The 18,396-nt window shown below is 54.7% G+C and overlaps 1 protein-coding gene and 2 long non-coding RNA genes across 7 annotated transcripts in view; 2 read left to right on the forward strand and 1 right to left on the reverse strand.

The window, feature by feature from the left end:
* BCL9L (BCL9 like) overlaps nt 1-18,396 on the reverse strand; it is a 51,172-nt gene that overhangs the window by 19,399 nt on the left and 13,377 nt on the right. For 2 of the 5 annotated variants that reach the window (XM_081541175.1, XM_081541173.1), the window contains exon 2: nt 377-432. The gene's annotated coding sequence lies outside the window, so the exon portion shown is untranslated. Of the gene's footprint in view, nt 1-376; nt 433-6,531; nt 7,254-18,396 lie in introns of those variants that run through there. The other 3 variants (XM_081541170.1, XM_081541172.1, XM_081541171.1) reach the window with 3 other exon arrangements.
* On the forward strand, nt 6,272-7,781 carry LOC145526166 (uncharacterized). Its single transcript, XR_014068727.1, has 2 exons — nt 6,272-7,342; nt 7,689-7,781. It is a non-coding gene; the product is annotated as an uncharacterized LOC145526166 (long non-coding RNA).
* On the forward strand, nt 9,780-12,642 carry LOC145527266 (uncharacterized). Its single transcript, XR_014069602.1, has 2 exons — nt 9,780-10,284; nt 10,699-12,642. It is a non-coding gene; the product is annotated as an uncharacterized LOC145527266 (long non-coding RNA).

The following is an 18,396-nucleotide window of genomic DNA, read 5'->3' on the forward strand; positions in this document are numbered from 1 at the left end:
TCAGCCAGCTCAGGCCAGAGCCAGCAGGCAGGGGGTAGCAGTCACTTGGGATGACCAGGAAGGAAACCATACCTTGCCCTCCAGGGGTGACTGGGCTGGGGCTCCCCACCACTCACCCCAGCTGGGACTTTCACTGGAGCTGAGGCTTTGGCGCTTTAACTCTTCCTGCCCAGGCCCCGCCCCCATCCCCACTGGGTTCCAGGTTGTAAGCTGTCAGCACCCCCTCCTCTGGGGGAGGAGAATGAAAGGAGAAGTAGGGGCAGAGAGCCAGGAGGAGGGCGCCCAAGACAAAAAGCCAAGCAGGAGGCTCCGGCAGAGGCAGGCAGAGCTGAGCGAGGAGGCTGTGAGGACACACACAAGCACACAGACCTCTCACCTCGGGATAATGCGTGTCGGGCTCAGGCTCAAGGGTGTGATCGGGGCTGGGGCTCCCTGTGGAGAGAGGGTCACAGCTCGAAGCCCCAGGCCAGCAATCTCTACCCCTGCTCCTCCCAGAACCCCAGCCCCACCCCCAGCACGCACACCACTAAGCATGTACACAGACAGCCCCGTAGCTCCAGGAAGTCCCTGAGCTACTCGGACACCACCCCCCCTCCACGACTTCTGTGGATTGGCCGGGAGCCAGGCCTGACCCAGCCGCCCCACCGCACGGCTCCCCCTCCCTCCCCTGGAAGCAGGAAAGGAGAAGGCCCTGGAGATGCCTTAGGGCTCAGCCCCAGGGTCGGGGGTGGGGTGGGCAGGACTCCCACGTCCTGGCCTGAGGACTCAGGTGGAAGTCTGGATGAGAGGAGGCCTGAGGACCCCAGCTTCCAGCACCCACCACCCCGGGGTTATCCTGTGTCAGAGAAAAAAATGGCGTGGGTCCTCTGTCCCTGTGTGGTCTCCCTTGTCCCCGGAAGACTCGAGTCCTGGGGACCGGGCCTAGCTGGGAGGGCCTGGAGGAGAGTTCAGAAGGAGGGGGCTGGGTGAAGCTCCCACAGGCAGGCGGGCGGGAGGGAGGCTGGTGGCTCGGCTCAGTTTGTACTGGGGGTCAAAGGGGAGCTCTTTTCCGAAGAATTCTGGGAGAGAAGCCAACTAGAGCAAGCTGCTAACTACCCCTCCCTCCCTCACTGCACTGGGGGGGGGGCTGTCCCTGCCAACCAGACTTAACCCTCTCCAGCCTGTGGTGTGCCCAGGCCCAGGACACGGGAACTGGGGAGGGGACCTCCTGCTGGGCCCAACTTCCCATTCCAGGGGACACGCATAGCTTGTCTGCCAGAACATGGTACCACCTGTCCCCATCTGGTACTGCCCTGTCCTGCCATCACCTGGGTGACTTTTCTGGACTCATCTCCTGACGGTGTCTGCAGTGACGTGCATGCGCAGGTCTCAGAGACAGAGATTGAGAAACAAACTGAAGATTCCTTGCCAAGGCCCTCCCCCTGCTGGGTCACTGAGCACTGTACCAACCTGTGCCTTTACCCCTCCCCTCCTCCCACCGTGTCCTCGGACCAGAGGCCATGGGAAGGAGACAGCTTCTCTCTCTGCCCACCTCTGCTGCCATCTCCATAGGCCCTAGACTCCGACAACCAGCCCCTGCCCCAGCCCTCTTTTTCTTCACTGACTTGCTACAAGTGCTTCTAGAAGAAAGTAGTCAATTATAGCCTGAGATGGGAAACTGAGTCATAGCGAGGCATCAGGGTTCCAAGTGCCTGTATCCCGTGCAGACATGACCATCGGAATTTTAGCTTTGGCAAAAAAAAAAAAAGAAGGAAAGAAAGCTCCCCCTAACAACCCCTTATCCTGTGGAGGACGATAAAGGACTGTAGAACGAGAAGGACTTCTCAGGGTCAAGGCTACAATGGCAGCTGGCCCCATACCCAGTGCTTCATATTTCTGGGGTGGTATAACCCCCCGATAGACCAGGCCCCTCTGTCTTCTGCTCAGGCTGGAAACATGAGTGTCTTGTTTTGTTTTGCTGTCTGCCCCTAACTAGCAAAGTCAACTTTTCTGAAAGCTCCCAGGTCTGGTGAGGCTGGCTGTTTCTTGTCTCCAATGAAGCAAGCTACCCCAAGGGCGGGGGGGTTAAGTCTCTTCCCCCATCCCTTTCTGGAGAGCACTGGGCCTCCCTGTAACAGCTCCCACCATAGCACCAGGACAAGAAGAGGAGGGACTGGGAACATCAGACCCCTAGAGATGCCGGGCATCTGGCGAGGGCAGAGGAGGAGAGTCCAGCCCTGGGGACAGTTTATCCCAAAGTCTCCCCACTGCACACTTTCTCTCCAAGGACCACAGAACTGCCAGAAGCCTTGGCCTCCCTCCAGGAAACCTCCCTATCAAAGGACAGAGGACTTCATGTCCCAGGGAGCTGTGGGGAGACCTGTGGGTACACCCCCAGACATGTTCCGAGGGAGGAGAATAGAGGCGGGAACAGAGCGCGCGCACAGACACACACACACACACACACACACACACATATGCATCAAAGAGACAACCCTGGGCACACACACTTCTCAGATACTCTCAGACACGTGTACCTGAGAAACAGACACAACCCCCAAACACACACATCCAAGATACCTCTTTAAAATAATGCAAACTCTCCAAAACTGACTCCTTCAGACCCACAGAGGTGCCCGCACTCATAGAGAAAGCCCAGGGGAGCCCAGGAAACACAAATGACGTCGGCCGGTCACACGCAACTGCTGACAGAAGGTATACCCACACTGGGATACACGCGCACACACACAGACACACTGAGTAGTATGCACATGGCCATGTGCTAGCACAAACTCTCTCTCTCTCTCTCACATGCGCGCACACACACACCCAGGCAATGCACAGCATGAAGCCAGATTAGAGCACTAAATTCTGGGCTAGTGGGGAGGAGGGGAGTCAGAGGAGGGTGGAGAAGTGCTCAGGGATTTCAAAACAATCCTGGTTTCGAAATGCTGGATTCAGGGCCATTCTCAGTTGAGGCTGGGGAGTGGGGGGAGGGGGAGGGGAAGACAGGCCAGCACAGGGCCACCAGCCTGTTGGAGAAGGGACTTGGACAGAGGGCATCCCGGCCCCTGGGGATGGGGACTCGGCCAGACACCAAGGTTAGGAGGGGCAGGTGGCCAGGGCCCAGCAGGGAGGGCCCGGGGTGGGAAACTGCCTGGCCCCTCCCCCTACCTGGGGGTGGTGGCGGCCACCTTCTCCCCCGCAGAGTGGCAGCTGGTTCCCCTTGGCTGCCGGCTAGCAGAGCCCCAAGGCAGGCCTCAAGCTATGGGGCAGAGGCTGTGGGAGGACAGCAAGGGCCTGCGGCGGGTCAGGGACCCTCCCTGGGACCCAGGGCCCCCACACACACACACTCAGGGCAGGGTGGGGGATGTTTCCCAGGGAACCCAGAGCTTCCTCCGTCTCCATGGGGAGGGCCAGCCCTTACTTAGGAGGCTGAGGCAGTACTACAGACCCCCACACCCAGGTAGCCACCCCTCTCCTCCTGGGGCACCAGAATGTCCTTACCGCCCCTCCCCCAGCCCCCAGGGAAAGTCTCTCCCAGGGAGGGGAGGTCAGGCCAGGCTGGGGGTGGGGCTCTGGAGGCCCGGCCCTGGCACCCAGAGAAGGAAATTCCAGGCGGTAACTCCAGGCTGCCTTCAGGGCGGCGGAGTGACGGGCAGTGGATCCAGTGCTGTGGCTTTCTTCACCTGGCCCCTTTGCTCCTAGCCTCTGGCTACCTTGCTCTCCAACTGGCTTCAGCCCCGGCTCTGGGAGTTAGAGGGTAGGACCTGGGGAAACTCGGCACACCCTGGAAGAACCTCTGGAGGAGCCTCGACTGGCCCTTTGGCCTGTCAGAGCCTTCTAGCCCCAGATCCGCGGGGGCAGCCCCCACAGTGTGGCTGCGGGTGGGCAGCTGGTGGGGCTGGCAGGCAGGGACACAGATGCCAGGTTAAAGCAGCCAGGCGCTCAACAGGTTGAGCCAGTCCCTGGAACAACCAGCCCCACCCCGGGGAGAACAGGCCTGGCAGAGGCTCCCTGCCCGCGGCACCCAGCTTGTACCCACTTGGCTCCCATGGCTGCCCACTTTCCCACGGTGTCATCCCCTCTGCCACCTCCCCTGAAGTCAGCAACCTAGCAGAGCCCAGGGCTCCTGGCACCAGGAAAGGGTGCTATTTTCTGGCACCCCTGGGTTCCCAGGCTCTCAGGGTGCCTCACTACCAGCAACCCAGGAACCCCCAGAAGAGTCAACGTGGCATCAGGCCAAGGAGAACCCCAAAGCACCCCCCACCTCCTTGGAGGCCTCTTCCAGTCCTGGGCAGACTGGACACCCAGACACCCTGGCTCCCTGCAGCTGCCCCCGCAGAGCGCTGGGACAGAGCGGCAGCCTGTGGCGCCAGAGGCAGTGTGGAGGGCCCCCAGTTCCCGCCTTGGACTCCCTGGAGGTGAGGCTGCTGTTCTGGGTGGCTCCCTCCACTCCTGCCAGAGCTGCCTGCAACCCTGGTCCTCTCCTTCCACCCCACTCCTGGGCTCCACGGAGCTCCATCCCAGCCCCTCCCCCTGCAGGCAGGCAGCCCCCTTTGCAGGCATCTCCTTTAATCTAAAGCAGGTGCCAGGCATTCCAGCTCTTGCTGAGTCGACACTGCCACCCACTAGGCCTGTGCCCAGAAGGCTATTGCCCTGCCTGTTCATGGAAGTTGAGTCCCCAGTCCAGGGCTCCTGTTTAACTCACGTACCCAGAAGTTGGGAGGCAGAAACTATCCAAAGAAAGCATGAGTGCCCAACACAGACTCAAAAAGCAAGTTCACTAGGTCCCACATCATCACTGTTGTGATCACAAACACTCGCCCCTCTCCGGGACTCTGTCATCTCTTCCCACCTGGACCCTCAACCTCAGTACCTAGAGACTCACCCTGAGTCTCCATATGGCCCTCCAGAAGCCATGTCCAGCGTGAGGGCCCTGCTAGCCCAAGCACAGGAAGGAGTTACTCTGGATCCAAGACTATACGTATTCTCCCCTTCAGGAGAGAATTCTCCCCAACATTAACCCCTGCCCCACCCCAATCTGGAGCAACACAGGTTAGCAGAGAACCTCCAGAGGGAAGTGGCCAGAAGGCTGATCTTCCAGGCCTGGTGCTCTAAGGCCAAGGAGCCTGATCAGCTGAGGGAGGGTTAGCACCTTCCGTCCTGTACCAGACCTCCCTGCCCCTTACCTTTCTCTCCCATTCTCACTCTGTCCTGAGGCTTCTATCAGCAGGCGCCTCAGAGCCGATACCAGAAAGACAGGGCCTGAACATGCTCTTCCCCTGGGGCCATGAAATCACAGTCCTGACCTAGAGAAGGAAGCCAAGCCAGTGCTGGGGGGCAGCAGAAAAGCCATGCAGCCCTAGCCCAGCAGAAGTGGCTGATCCTTGGAGAGGCTGAGGACGGGGGAGAACAAGGGGAGTGGAAGCCCACCCACCCTGCAGGTCTCATTCAGAGAGCTGCCCTCCTCCAGAGGCATCAGCAGGGTTACAGCAGATGCTGTGTGAAGACAGCTTTCCTAGGTAAAACAGGAAACCAAGGCCAAAGATCAAGGGGGCCTCCAAGCCCCTTTCCCAAGCTCAATCACATGCCCAGCTCACCTCTCCCAGAATAACACTTTTCCTCCCTGCAGCAGAGGCCCCCCTAGACAAAGACCCACACCCCAAGCAGCAGACAGACAGAAGGAGGAGGGAGGAGGGGGTGTCAGAAAAACCCGGAAGGAAGGAAGCTGGACAGACAGATAGAAGCTGATGCTGGCTTCCCTGCTCCAGAGAGACACCCTCCAAACTCCCTGACCATCAGGGACACCATCCTTCTCAGCTCTTAAGAGGACCTCAGTGTCCCCCGAAACCAAATTCCAACAGCCCTGGGACAGGGCATACTCCAGCCAAGCAAGAAGCCCTAAGCCTCCCTTCTCTTCCTCACATTACTCTCCCAAGAGCTCTCGGGACCAAGGCAGGGGCCATCTCCTCTGAGCCTGTGCAGAGACACCTCCAAGGAACTGTGTGACTGCCCCACCCCCCAACCAAGCCCACACCACTCAAAGGCTTCGGGGAGACTTATCTAGTCACAGCCCCTGCTGCTCCTAGACAGTGCTTGGGGGCAGAGGGGGACCCCCAGCAGTCTCCAATCCCAGTGCACCTCCTTCCGGAGGCTCCTATCAGCCAGGAGAGGAGTGCTGGGGACTGAGACCCACGGGGTTGGCGAGCCTGGGAGGGGGACTACATCTCCCAGAAGCCCCCAGGGCAGGGTTGCTGCTCCAGCTGGCCCAAGGCCGGCCTTGTTCTCTGCGCTAGGGTGGCAGGGTCCCCTGGCTGCCCCTAAGCCCTCCTCCCTGTGCTCTGGGGCTGCCAACCTGATTAGGGGCCCAAGAGTAGCCTCCACTAACCCTGGGGGCGTCTCCCACCCCTTATACAGCCTGAGGGTGCGTTCCAGAGGGCCAGAGACAATCAAACTGTGTTCCCCCTCCCCAGTTCGAACTGGATCTCCCTCCTCGCGCCTCAGCTGGCCTGGCATGACTTTCGTCCTCGGTCCCAGCCCACCCCTCACCTCGCGCGGGTCGGGGGTCCTCACGCCAGGCCGGAGTTGGACGCCATGACCAGGTCAGGGTCGGTGGGTGGATTGGGGTCCTCCTGCTCGCCAGTTGGAGGTGCGGAGGAAGGCGGGCAGGTGGTGATCTTTTGATCCTGGACGCCTCGATCTCAATACCAGCCCGGCCCGGGAGTGGGTATCCGGGGGTCGCTGGGAGGCTGGGTTCCTGCCTCCCAACCGCGGAGCATGGTCGTGGGAGCCGGGTAGCGGCGGGAGAGCGCGCACACCCGCCCGGCTCGGGGCTCGGGGCTGGGGTCTCGGCCCCAACCTCACGGCTCCGGCTCCTGCTCCTCCTCCCTTCCTTCCTTCCTTCCTTCCTTCGCCTCCTCCTTTCACTTTCCCCGAGGCCCGCGGGGAAGGCGGGCGCGGAGCGGGGAGGGGTCTGTCTGGGCGCTTATTGTTGGTCGGATGCGGAGGGTCCGGGTCGCAGCCCCCGGGCGGCGCGGCGCCGGGGGACCCAGGCGTGCGGGTGTCCGGCCGGCTGGCTCCGGGCGGGGGCGGTGGTGCAGCGGCCCCGAGTCCGGGGCATGTCCGGCCACTGGCTCCGCCGCTCGCCACCGCCTCCCCGGGCTCCCCTGCGCTGCCGGAGCCTCGCTCGCCCCTCCACTCGGCTCCGCTCCCCAGCCTGAATAAGCATCGGGGCTCTCTGGCTGCCTCCTTCTGCCTTCATACCAGAGCCCGGAGAGGCCCCTGTCAAAATAAGAGCTCCCCCATCTCGCTCGCCTCCTCGCCCAACCCGGCTCCCCCAGCCTCCCAGCGGTCTGACTCGGTAAGGCGCCCGGCCGGCTAGCGGGAGGCTGGTTGGCCGGGGGGGCGGGGTGGGGGCTTCTATCCCTCCCTCCACCCCATTCCCAAGCACTGGGGAGGAGACGCGCTAACAACATCTCAGGCTGGGGAGAGGTTTGACAAGCCTACCTGCCTATCTACACTGATTGGAAGCAGTGGGAGTTACCTAGATCTGCTCACCCCACAGCGCGCGCGCGCGCGCGCGCACACACACACACACACACACACACACACACACTCCACTATGTCCCCTCTTCATTGTACTCACCCACATTCATTATGCGCTGAACATCTCTTTATTCACTTTATTCATCGCTCTTTCCTAGTAGACCATGAGGTCCTTGAGGATGTGGACTGAATTTTTTCATCTCAATCCTCAGCAGTGCAATGTGGATACTAATAAAGTGTTTGTGAAAATGAAACCTTTGTTTTCCCAAAAGAATTCTATCCCAGTCTCAAAGTGCTATGCAAAAACACCCAAAACCCTACAGGAGAATAGAGCCAATGAAAAAGAAGCAAAGGGCTTTAGAAAAGTATTTCACATATGTTATATCAATGTTTGCCACAAACCTGTAAGAAAGATGTTATGGCCCCAAGACACTGAGGAGGACACCAAGGCTTGCATTAGTTAAGCACTTCCTCAGGGTTACACTGCTAGAAAGTGGCAAGCCCAGGACTAGAGTTTGGGTCTCTTTATCCCAGGGCATTTTCCCCTGGATCCCACTGTCCCCAAGCACCCAGAATTAATATCAAGAAGGAAGAAGCATGTACACTTCAGAAAGGAAGGACACTAGCAAGCCCCTTTGCTCATTCTATTTGATTCCTCTGAGCTCTCCTGTGCCCCCGACCTCCTACTCTTTTGACCACCTATTACATCTATGTCACCCAACTGAGTACCTACTTGCATGTTTTATCTTGATTCTCCTATGTGTATGTCTAGTTGCCCCAAAAGATTCTTGAGGGCCCAGACCATGCCTTCTATGCCTCTACATAAACCCACAGCACTCAAACGCTGGGTTCATAATAGGGATCCAGTAAATACTCCCTTGATGGGTTGATGGTACCTGGAGTTGAGCGCTGAGCAAGGTCTGGGAGGCCCAGGTGGAAAAGGGGGAGAAACCCTGAGAGAAGATAACACTCCCTGTGGGTGCCTAACATTGACATTTACAAAGCATTTTCATACACACTATCTCTTGATCCTGCTTTGAGCCAATCAACAAAACTTTGACAAGTGTCTATTATCTGCTATGCTAAGATCAAGCTGGGTCAGGGATTGAATCATCACAGCTCTATGAGGTAGGTATTATTCTCACTTAAACGAAAAGAAAACTAAAGCCCAGAGAGGCTCAGCTCTGGTGTAAAAGATCTCAGAGCCTAGGATGGTACCTGACCCATAGAAGTAGGGTTTCATCTCCTCTCCCCTCTCTAGGTCCTGAGAGTATAAGATGAGCCATAAGACGAGAGGGTTGTTTCTAAGAGAGGATTTGCTTAGAAGGAAGCAATTTGTTAGAAGGAAGGGTCCATTCAGTTACTTGGGTCAGTTTCCTATTTACATACGTGACAAGACACAGGGGCTTGTGATTATCTATCTGGCACCATGCGGGTTCATAGCAGGTCCAGAAAACAATGTTTGCAGCGGGGAGTGATGGCCATGTTGCAAGGGGTCAGTTAATTGTGGCACACTGTAAGTTCCAGTGTATTCGGTATGTCCCGTGGAGCAGCCATGTAGAGCACTCCTTTGGGTGGAGCTGTGACTCATTGCCCCAGCATAGGTTCCAGGTTGGGATGCGGAGCCCCAGCTCTGGGCAGCCACGAGTTCTGGGTGGAACCCTGGAGTGAGCGAGAAGAGGAGAGAGGCCCGTGGCCCACTGCTGGAATAGAGTGGCTCCCTCTACTGGCGAGCTCTGGGAATCACCGTGTGTTTTCGCGTATCTCTGTGTCACTATGTCACGAGGAGTGTCACAGGTGTGTCAGCGAGTGTGGGTGGAAGTTCGGGCATGGGTATCGTTGTGTGAGAGTGCCTGTTCGTGGTGCAGTGTGGGTGAACCAGCGTTACGCGGGTCTCTTTGTGGAACCACAACGTGTACACACAACCACGTTTTGTAATGCAATTAACTTTTGGGGTGGGGGTAGGGGGTGGGCGGTGTTAGGGCTATTGATTATCTGAGATTTCTACCTGGGATGACGAGGACGAAAGGACCCTGCAGCTGGTACTCATCGCTGACCTCGGGCAGGTGGGAGGAATTCTGAACTAGGGAACAGTTCCTGGGAAGGGACTCTATCCCCTAAGCTACGAGAAATTCAAGAAAGGGTTAACTTTGAACCCCCACAGTGACTTCAATCATTGGCTCAAGGCACTGTCAGTCAGCTTTCTGGGGCGGGGCTTGTGGGGGCCGCCTTCAGACTGCCCAGCGCCCCTCACTTGCCCCTAGACCCCCAACTTGGTTTCACCTCTGGGCTGCTGCCACACCCCCCACCTTGATGAAGACACCTTCTTGAGCCCTGGAGAAGGAGCGGATCTGGGCATCCTGGCTTCTCCACTCATTCCAGCTGCCTGGCTTCCTGATAGATGGTGATTATTATATAATAGACCTGCTGGACAGAGCCGTGCCAGAGCTCGGAACATTTTGCCCCTCCTCGAAGCCTGCCCCAGGGCCTGGCACCAGCAGCACAGCGTCCGCCGCCCAGCTCGACCGGCGCCCCCGGCACCGCCTCCACTCCGGGGCGGGAGACCCCTGGGCCACCCTCCCTGGTGGCTTTTGGGGCCACGTCCTGGGATGGGGCGGGCGCCAGGCTGGAGTCCGGCGGGCGCCCAGCAGGTCTCAGGGTTGTCCTGCGGAGTACGGTTTTACCAGCGCCTCTCCAGAATTGTGGGACCCACTTGGCCCCTTCCAACCTGAACTTGGAACTTGGGAGCCAATAGAGGTGGGGATTAGGGGCGCAGGGGCCAGGGTCGGATTGGGGAAGGAGTTTGGAAAACGTGTGGAGGGCAGGGAGAGGGGGGCTGGGAAAGGGGGCCGACAGGGGCAGTGGGGGAGGGACTCTTATCCTGACAGGGCTCCCGCCTTCCCCGACTGGAGGGTTTGGAAAAACTGAGCAGGCAGCCAAGGCTTGGCTGGAAATTCTGCAGCCCACCCTCCTGGGGACACAAAGCTGGAGGGCGGAGGCAGGGCGGGGGGGAAAAGAGCACGACCCCGGGGAGGGCAAGGCCTCTTTTGGGGCTGGGGGCCCAGGGGCCAGGTCCCTGGGGAGGGGGTTCCTGGCGCTGTCTCCCTGCAGTCCGCTTACCCTTGTCCTCTACCCCCTTCTTCCCCCCTTCCTCCCCCTCCCTGGCTCCAGTCTTTGCAGATTGCGGGCAGACTTAACTCCTTGAGCGCCAGCCCGGTGGACTCCTAGGTGGTGACGCTTGTGAGGGAGGGCAAGAGGGAGGGACTCCAGACCCCACTCCCACCCACGGCTTAACACCTTGTGGCCCAGAACTTAGTCTCTGGAACTCGGTCTTGTCAGAGCCCTGGAAAGCTGCCTAGTCCTCGAAAAGCGACCCACAAAAACCGGCGCCTGAGAGCTGCGTAACCCAGCCCGCTCTCCTGCCAAATGTTAACTGTCTTACCCTCCCCCACCACCCTAACCCTCGGTGCCTCTTCCTCCTGTCTTTGGCCGCCCTCCCGCCGCCACCCCCGCTAGTTGCTGCAAAGAGCCCTGACAGATAGAAGGCTGCAGGGAACCCGGAAGTCTGGGTGCCGTGGCGGCCTCGGCGTTCTCATCCCGCCCGCGAGGCCCCGCGCAGGTGACCGCAGCCCGGGGCCTCTTTGGAATCCAGAGGGCGTCTTCACCCATCTGCGGGAGTAGTTACCCAACCGAGGCGGGGAATGCTAGCCTCCCCCAGCCCCAGCTAGGACAAGAGCCCGAGGAGCCGGAAACCCTGACTTCACTTCCACCCTAGCCCCTCTCCTAAGCAGCACTTCCTCCGCCGTCAGATTTGCGCGCCCCGTTCAGCCACGAAAGACTCTGCCTGAGGGCAGTGCCTCAGTCTAGGCAGGAAGGGGTTAACGGAGCTTCCAGGCGCCCTGTGAGAGCCAGGTGAGGCACCGCCCATCTTGGCCTTCAGGTGTTCTTGTGGGGAAGCTGAGGGCTGCCGACCTCAGGGCTGCTCTTTTGCCCCCTGGTGGCTAGAGCTGGCTTAGCAGTCTGGCAAAAGATGCGCTCAGGTGGGGATTGGTGGAAGGAAAACTTTGGAGACTGCTAGAGTATTCCTTCTGCAGGAACAGCACTTTCGGAGAGAAAGAGAATCCTCTGGGGAGGCTGGTGGAGCTTCCACAGTTCCTGCCATGCCATCCCCACTTATCAGGCTGCCTCAGTCACTTCCCGATTTTTGCCCTAGGGACTCTACTTGTGGGTCCTAGGTGCCCAGACACCTGGAGGAGGATAGGAAAAAACAGAAGTCACCCTATCCTGCCAGAGTCTCAACCTAATGAAGGGGGGCAGTAGAGGGAAGCTGTCCCTCATCTTCTTTTCTATGCCCCAGGCCTTCCCAGAACTCCCTGCAGTCTGCTTCCCTCCAGACCCCAGCAGCAAAAGCAGACCTCTAGCCAGGCTTCAACACTCCTATCAGCTACACAATCCCCCATCAGTGTCCCTCCCCTCAAGCTCAGCTGCCTTCAGATTTCTGCCCCATAAAGGCGGCCTCTTGATGGATTCGAGGTGCTCACAACCATTCCCTCCTATGGTAGGCAGGGCTAACACCCTTCCTCCCCTCTAAGCAGAAACCCCCCCCCCAGGTTAGCGAAGGCTGTGACCTTCAAGGGTTCCTTTCTTTTTTCTCCCCAACTGCCCCACTTCCTTCCCTCCCCCCATTTCCCATTATCTTCTAACCCATAAGCAGTTCACCCAACCAAGGACAATCCTGTCCTACTTGGAGGCTATGATACCTGACTTCTCCAGGAATCCTTCTCTGACATCTACTTATTTGTTCAAAAAATATCTATTGAGGACTTCCCTGGTGGTCCAGGGGTTAAGAATCTGAAGGCTAAGGCAGGGCACGTGGGTTTTATTGCTTGTCGATCCCTGGTCTGGGAAGATACCACATGCAGCGGAACAACTAAGTCCCTGCACCACAACTACTGAGCCAGTGCCCTAGAGCCCTTGCTCTGAAACAAGGGAAGCCACGGCACTGAGAAGCCCGCCCACCCACCGCAACTACAGAGTACCCCCTGCACACCGGCCAGCATGTGCAGTGGCAAAGACCCAGGCCAGATAAAAATAAAAATGAATTTTAAAAATAAATAAGTAGCTTTTTTAAAAAGAGAGAGATCGCCAAGGCTGCATTCCCCAACAATCCATTTCTATTAAGTTCTCCAAGTTCCAAAAGAAAGGAGACTGGCCTGAAAGCCAAGAGCATATGACCTTGGACTAGTCAGCCTCACCTCTGGACCTTAGTTTCTTCAAAAAACAAGGGAGTTGGATGAGCTTATCTCTAGGCTCTTTTTTATCAGGAAGATAGCAGTTAAACAGCAGGCTTAGTTTGTTCAGAGAAAAACAATCACGTGGCTCTGGTCAGCTTGGGAATAGAAGGCAGAGTTCATAAGGAGAGGCTGGCAGAGGCAGGGCCCAGAGAAAGCCATTCGAGTCACCTCCTACTCGTCACTTCCCAGGTCGCCTGGCAGTTGTGAGTCCTGGGAACATTTAATTCTTGTCATCAACTCAAAGCAAGAGCCTTTCTGAGGTTGTGCTGAGAGGGGTGAGCCCTGGGGAGCAGCACCCCCCCAAATATCAATATAATGCAGCTGCATTAATTTGCTCTTCCCTCACTCAGCCATGTCTAACTCTTTGTGATCCCGTGGACTGCAGCTCGCCAGGCTCCTCTGTCCACGGGGATTTTCCAGGCAAAAATACTGGAGTGGGTTGCCATGCCCTTCTCCAGGGGATCTTCTTGACCTGGGAATGGAACCTACACCTCCTGAGTCTCCTGCATTGCAGGCAGATTCTTTACCATCTGAGCTACCAGGGAAGCCCATGTAGCACCACAGAGCTTTTATTTTGAAGAGATGGGATGTTCAGAGGTAAGGAAACTGAGGCAGAGGGTGGTAAAAGGACAGGCCTAAAATCACATGGCTGGTGAGTGACAGTTGGAAGGGGTGCCTGGGTCTCTTCATTCCCAGTCCAGACTCTTTCCACGACACCACTGCAGCACTTGCTTCCAACTTTCCATTGGACTTCTTCCTGCGTCTGGCTCATTTCCCTGTGAGGCCATAAGATCTGGGAAGGCAGGCTTGGCCTCCTTATCTGGACGTCCCCCAGAGCCTGGTACATGGCTCTGAACAGAGGGAGGAGTGCTCAGAACTCCCCGTCTCCCAGCCCCCCTTTCCTCTCTCATCATGACCCTATTTACATGCACGTAGGTCTCTGACTCAATCTAAAAAGGCATCCCAGGATTGTGGACAGAGCCTTGGGCCAGGCATATTCCCAGGCCTAAAACCTGCTCTGTGACTCTGAGCAAGCTGATTAACTTCCCTGGGCCTCATTTTCACCATCTGTCAAGACCTATAGCACATTCTAACTCCTGGAGCATTTGTAACTTGAAATCTCAGATTAGGATGTGTTTTTAAAAGCTGTAACTCTGAAGTAGGGTAAAAGCTTAACCTTTCTGCCTTTTTGGGCTTCCCCAGTGGCTCAGACAGTAAAGAGTCTGCCTGCAATGCAGGAGACCTGTGTTGAATCCCTGGGTCAGGAAGATCCCCTGGAGAAGGAAATGGCAACCCACTCCAGTATTCTTTTTTTTTTTTTTTTTTAGTTCTACCAGTTTATTGCTACCAACCCATTTCCCTCCACCCTCATGCACGCGTGCTCAGTCATGTAACCCCATGGACTGCAGCCCACCAGGCTCCTCTGTCCATGGACTTTTCCAGGCAAGAATACTGGAGTGGGTTGCCATTTCCTTCTCCAACACTCCAGTATTCTTGCCTGGAAAAATCCCATGGATGGAGGAGCCTGGCAGGCTACAGTCCATGGGGTCTCAAAGAGTTAGACACAGCTGAGAAACTAACACTTTCATTTCACTTTCTGCCTTTTTGCAGGACCCCATAACCCCAGGACCATGTCTGCTCTATCTGCAGGAACTAGGTGCTGCTTGATGCAGGCACTGATACCTTGATCCCATGCCAGGTCGTATGAAAGTGACAAATGTGTAGCCTGAGTATATTCTGGGCTCCCAAATAACAAGAATAATTTCAAAAAGGAATCACAATTTTTACTTATATCTCTCTTTTTCTCTTTAAACTAATTTTTATTGGACTATAGTTGCTTTACAACGTTATTTTAGTTTCTACTGTGGCACTACTGGTAAAGAACCCACCTGCCAATGCAGGTTAGATGTAAGAGACACCGGTTTGATCCCTGGACCAGGAAGATACCCTGGAGAAGGGAATGGCAATCCACTCCAGTATTCTTGCCGGAGAATCCCATGGACAGAGGAGGCTGGCGGGCTACAGTCCATGGGGGTCACAAAGAGTCGTACAGGACTGAAGCAACTGAGCACAGCACTGTACTGCAAAGTGAATCAGCTATATGTGTACATATAGCCCCTCCCTTTTGGACTTCCTTCCCATTCAGGTAACCACAGAGCATTATTTACTTTTATCTCTTGAAGGTGATCCAGTTCTTAACCTACAGCACATCTTGTTCAAATTCCCTTTCCTCTTCTATTCTGCTAAACCTTGCAACAGTTAAATTGCTCTCTGCAAACCCTAAATCAGCCCCCTTCTCTGCCTCTCTCTGTTCTTTGTATTCAAAAAGGTTTTCTGTCTCTTTTGCCAGTCACCTTCTTTTTACTTTTTCGTAGAGTAGCTTAGCCTCTCAGGTTTCATTATTTTCTTTTTTCCTTCACCCATTACCCAGATTCTCCCTAACACACAAGAAAGTTACCTGTCTCCTGTCTCTCTAGTCTTATCTGTCACTTCCTATTCTCCCAGTTCTATGTTACAAAAGCCCTGAGCAGGCCACGACAAGATTTCCAACAACAAGTGAGGGATAAAATTATCTCAGGGGTGAGGGGCTGCAGGGCAGAGGGAGTCTGAGAACAGTCATTGGTTAATAAGTTTTTATCCTGTAACAGATGATAAAGCCACCTGCCCTCAAGGAGCTTATAAAATGGGGACAACTAAAGAACAATAAAAGATGCTAAATCATTAAAAGATGTGGGGTTGATGCAACCAGTGCAGGCTGCATTCTTTGGTAGACATGGAAGAGAAACAGGAAACTGACCTCAGGTACAGGGGAGCACAGAGGCCTCAGTGAGGGGCACAGATGGAGCCGAAGCAGGGGGAATCACAGATCCTGGTGGGAAGGGCTCTCAAAGACCAACTACATAGCTCTAATTCTTTCTGATTCTCAACTCTCTCTTAACATCCCAGGCAAGCAGTGTATCAGCATCTTGATGAATATCTCCAGTAATGGGGCAGCCCATTCCACTTATGAACATTTGTTTTTCCTTCCTTTGAGCTGAATTCTATCTCCTAGTGGTCTCTATTTATTAGTCCATGAATTACCTCCTGGCCCTTCATATATCTAAGCTTAACGATTCCAGACTTTTATTTTCTCTGGCCTAAACTTTCCCAGTTCACTAATGTTATATGCCCACAATGACACCTGGCCAACTTAAAGTAAAGCAGGACTATCAATCCTCTCCTTTATTCAAAAAACTATACCTCTATTAATATGGCTTAAACTTGGATTCATTTTTGGTGACCATGTTACGCTAATGACTCGGACTGAATTTACTAAACCCCGATTCTGTTTTACCTGAACTGCCTCTAAGACACGTGTAGTCTGTGTGTGTTGCTGAGATCTTAACACAGATCTCTGATCATTTCATTTTGTTAGGTTTTCCTACCATTCTATGCATGGAGATGATATTTGGATCCTTACTCTGTCTTTCAAAGCGTTTACTATACCTCCAGGCTTATCTCTGTGAAATGTGATACTATATTTTCATATACGCTATCTAAAAATATTTAACAGGACAGAGATGAAGGCAAGTCTGAGAGCAAACAAATATTCCTGGTTGATACCAGTCCATGTCATACCGAGAAGTAGCAAGATCCAGGGTCTTGTAGGTGGAATGGGTCAGAGCATAATGAACCTCACAAGCCTAACAGAAGATTAAGAAAGTCAGAATGCTCAGAACCAGAACAGAGTTTATGAGTAGAAGAGTCACATGGAAGCATGCTATAGGTATAGCAACAGAATGAAACACTAACTGTGGAACTCCACAGATCTGGACTTGAGTCCTAGCCTTACTGCTTACTAGCTGTAGAACTTGGACAAATTAACCACTCTGAGCATCAATTCCTTCTTCTGTAAAATGATACCTACTTTATAGATTAGGGTGAAGATTAAATTAAATGACATATATGAAGAGTCTAATACATAATGGGTGTTCAATAAATCAGGCTTCCCAGATGGCTCAGTGGTAAAGAATTCACCTGCCAATGTAGGAGACATGGGTTTGATCCCTGGGTAGGGAAGATCCTCTGGAAAAGGAAGTGGCAATCCATTCCAGTATTCTTGCTGGGAAATCCTATGGACAGAGGAGCCTGGCAAGCTACAGTCTACGAGGTTGCAAAGAGTCAGACATAACTGAGCATGTGCACTCAAAAAATCAGGTAGAAAAAAAGAGAGAAGAAAGTCATGTTTCAGATGGCTTGGTTTCTAAGAGGAGACTATCTTTCTAGGAGGCCCAGGAGAGAATGAGGCTATAGGGAGAGCCCCAAATGACTCACTGGGCACTTGGTCTCAGGTCGTCTAGATGAAAGGGTACGGGGATAGAAGCAGAGTCTCGTCTTACAAAGAAGAACTGATACCTCGAGATCAGTCCTGGGTGTTCATTGGAAGGACTGATGTTGAAGCTGAAACTCCAATACTTTGGCCACCTCATGCGAAGAGTTGACTCATTGGAAAAGACCCTAATGCTGGGAAGGATTGGGGGCAGGAAGAAAAGGGGACGACAGAGGATGAGACGGTTGGATGGCATCACTGACTTGATGGACATGGGTTTGGGTAAACTCCAGGAGTTGGTGATGGACAGGGAGGCCTGGCGTGCTGCGATTCATGGGGTCGCAAAGAGTTGGACACGACTGAGCGATTGAACTGAACTGAACTGAACTCTAGCTACATATGGAGGATGACAGAGAGAGAGGACTCACAGGTAGCACCAATGTTTTTACAATGGGTGGTGATGGGGAAGTACTGTAAGGAGGGGTGATGGTGTTCAGAAGACAGGTTCATGGTCAGAGTTGTTGAATCAAGCATGATGAGAAGTATACCCTGGTTCTGACCCCGAGGAAGTAAGAGACTTGAGTAAAGTTTGGAAAGAGGTCAGAGCCAAATTCATGTATTTGGGACATACCCCATGCCAGTGGGTGTTGTAGGCATGGCGTGAGGTCTCTGAGGGTGAGTTGGGAAGTGAACCAAGGACTGTGCCATGCAGGACCTCCCAGAGCCACACTAATTCTGTTTGGGACTGAAGAAACTGTCTGATCCTGTTCCCCCACTCCCATTTCCTGCCCCCTGGTCAGAACTGAATAGAGACAAGACCTTCCATCCACCTTCGCATCACTGACCTCTGTCCAGAGCCCACTGGAACCCAAACTTTGTCCCTCCACAACTCTCCGCCTTTCTACCCTGATGTCAGAAGGAACTCAAGCTCTTATCCAGCCAATAGACTCTAGCTTGTTGCTACAATCCTGGACTTGAGAAGGAAAAGACGAAGGGGAAGGTGTAGAGACAGGTGTAGGCAGGGACAAAGTAAGCTGCAAGAGCGAAACAGAAAAGCTGGAGGGGGGGGGGGAGTGGGGAAAGGTGAGTACTGTGGGTACAGGAAAAGGCAGACTGATAGAAGAGAAAATGAGACTCAGGGAGGGGACAGAAAAAAAAGATTTGCCCAGAAACTGATGAAGTGCAACTGAGAAAACTGTTGCCATGGTGACGGGTCCAGAGGAGGGAGCAGGAATATAAATCGGATTATGAGTTGGGGGAGTGGGG

The sequence above is a fragment of the Giraffa tippelskirchi genome, chromosome 11 (genome assembly GCF_054371585.1).
Source record: "Giraffa tippelskirchi isolate mGirTip1 chromosome 11, T2T-mGirTip1v1.2.pri, whole genome shotgun sequence".
Classification (NCBI taxonomy): domain Eukaryota; kingdom Metazoa; phylum Chordata; class Mammalia; order Artiodactyla; family Giraffidae; genus Giraffa; species Giraffa tippelskirchi.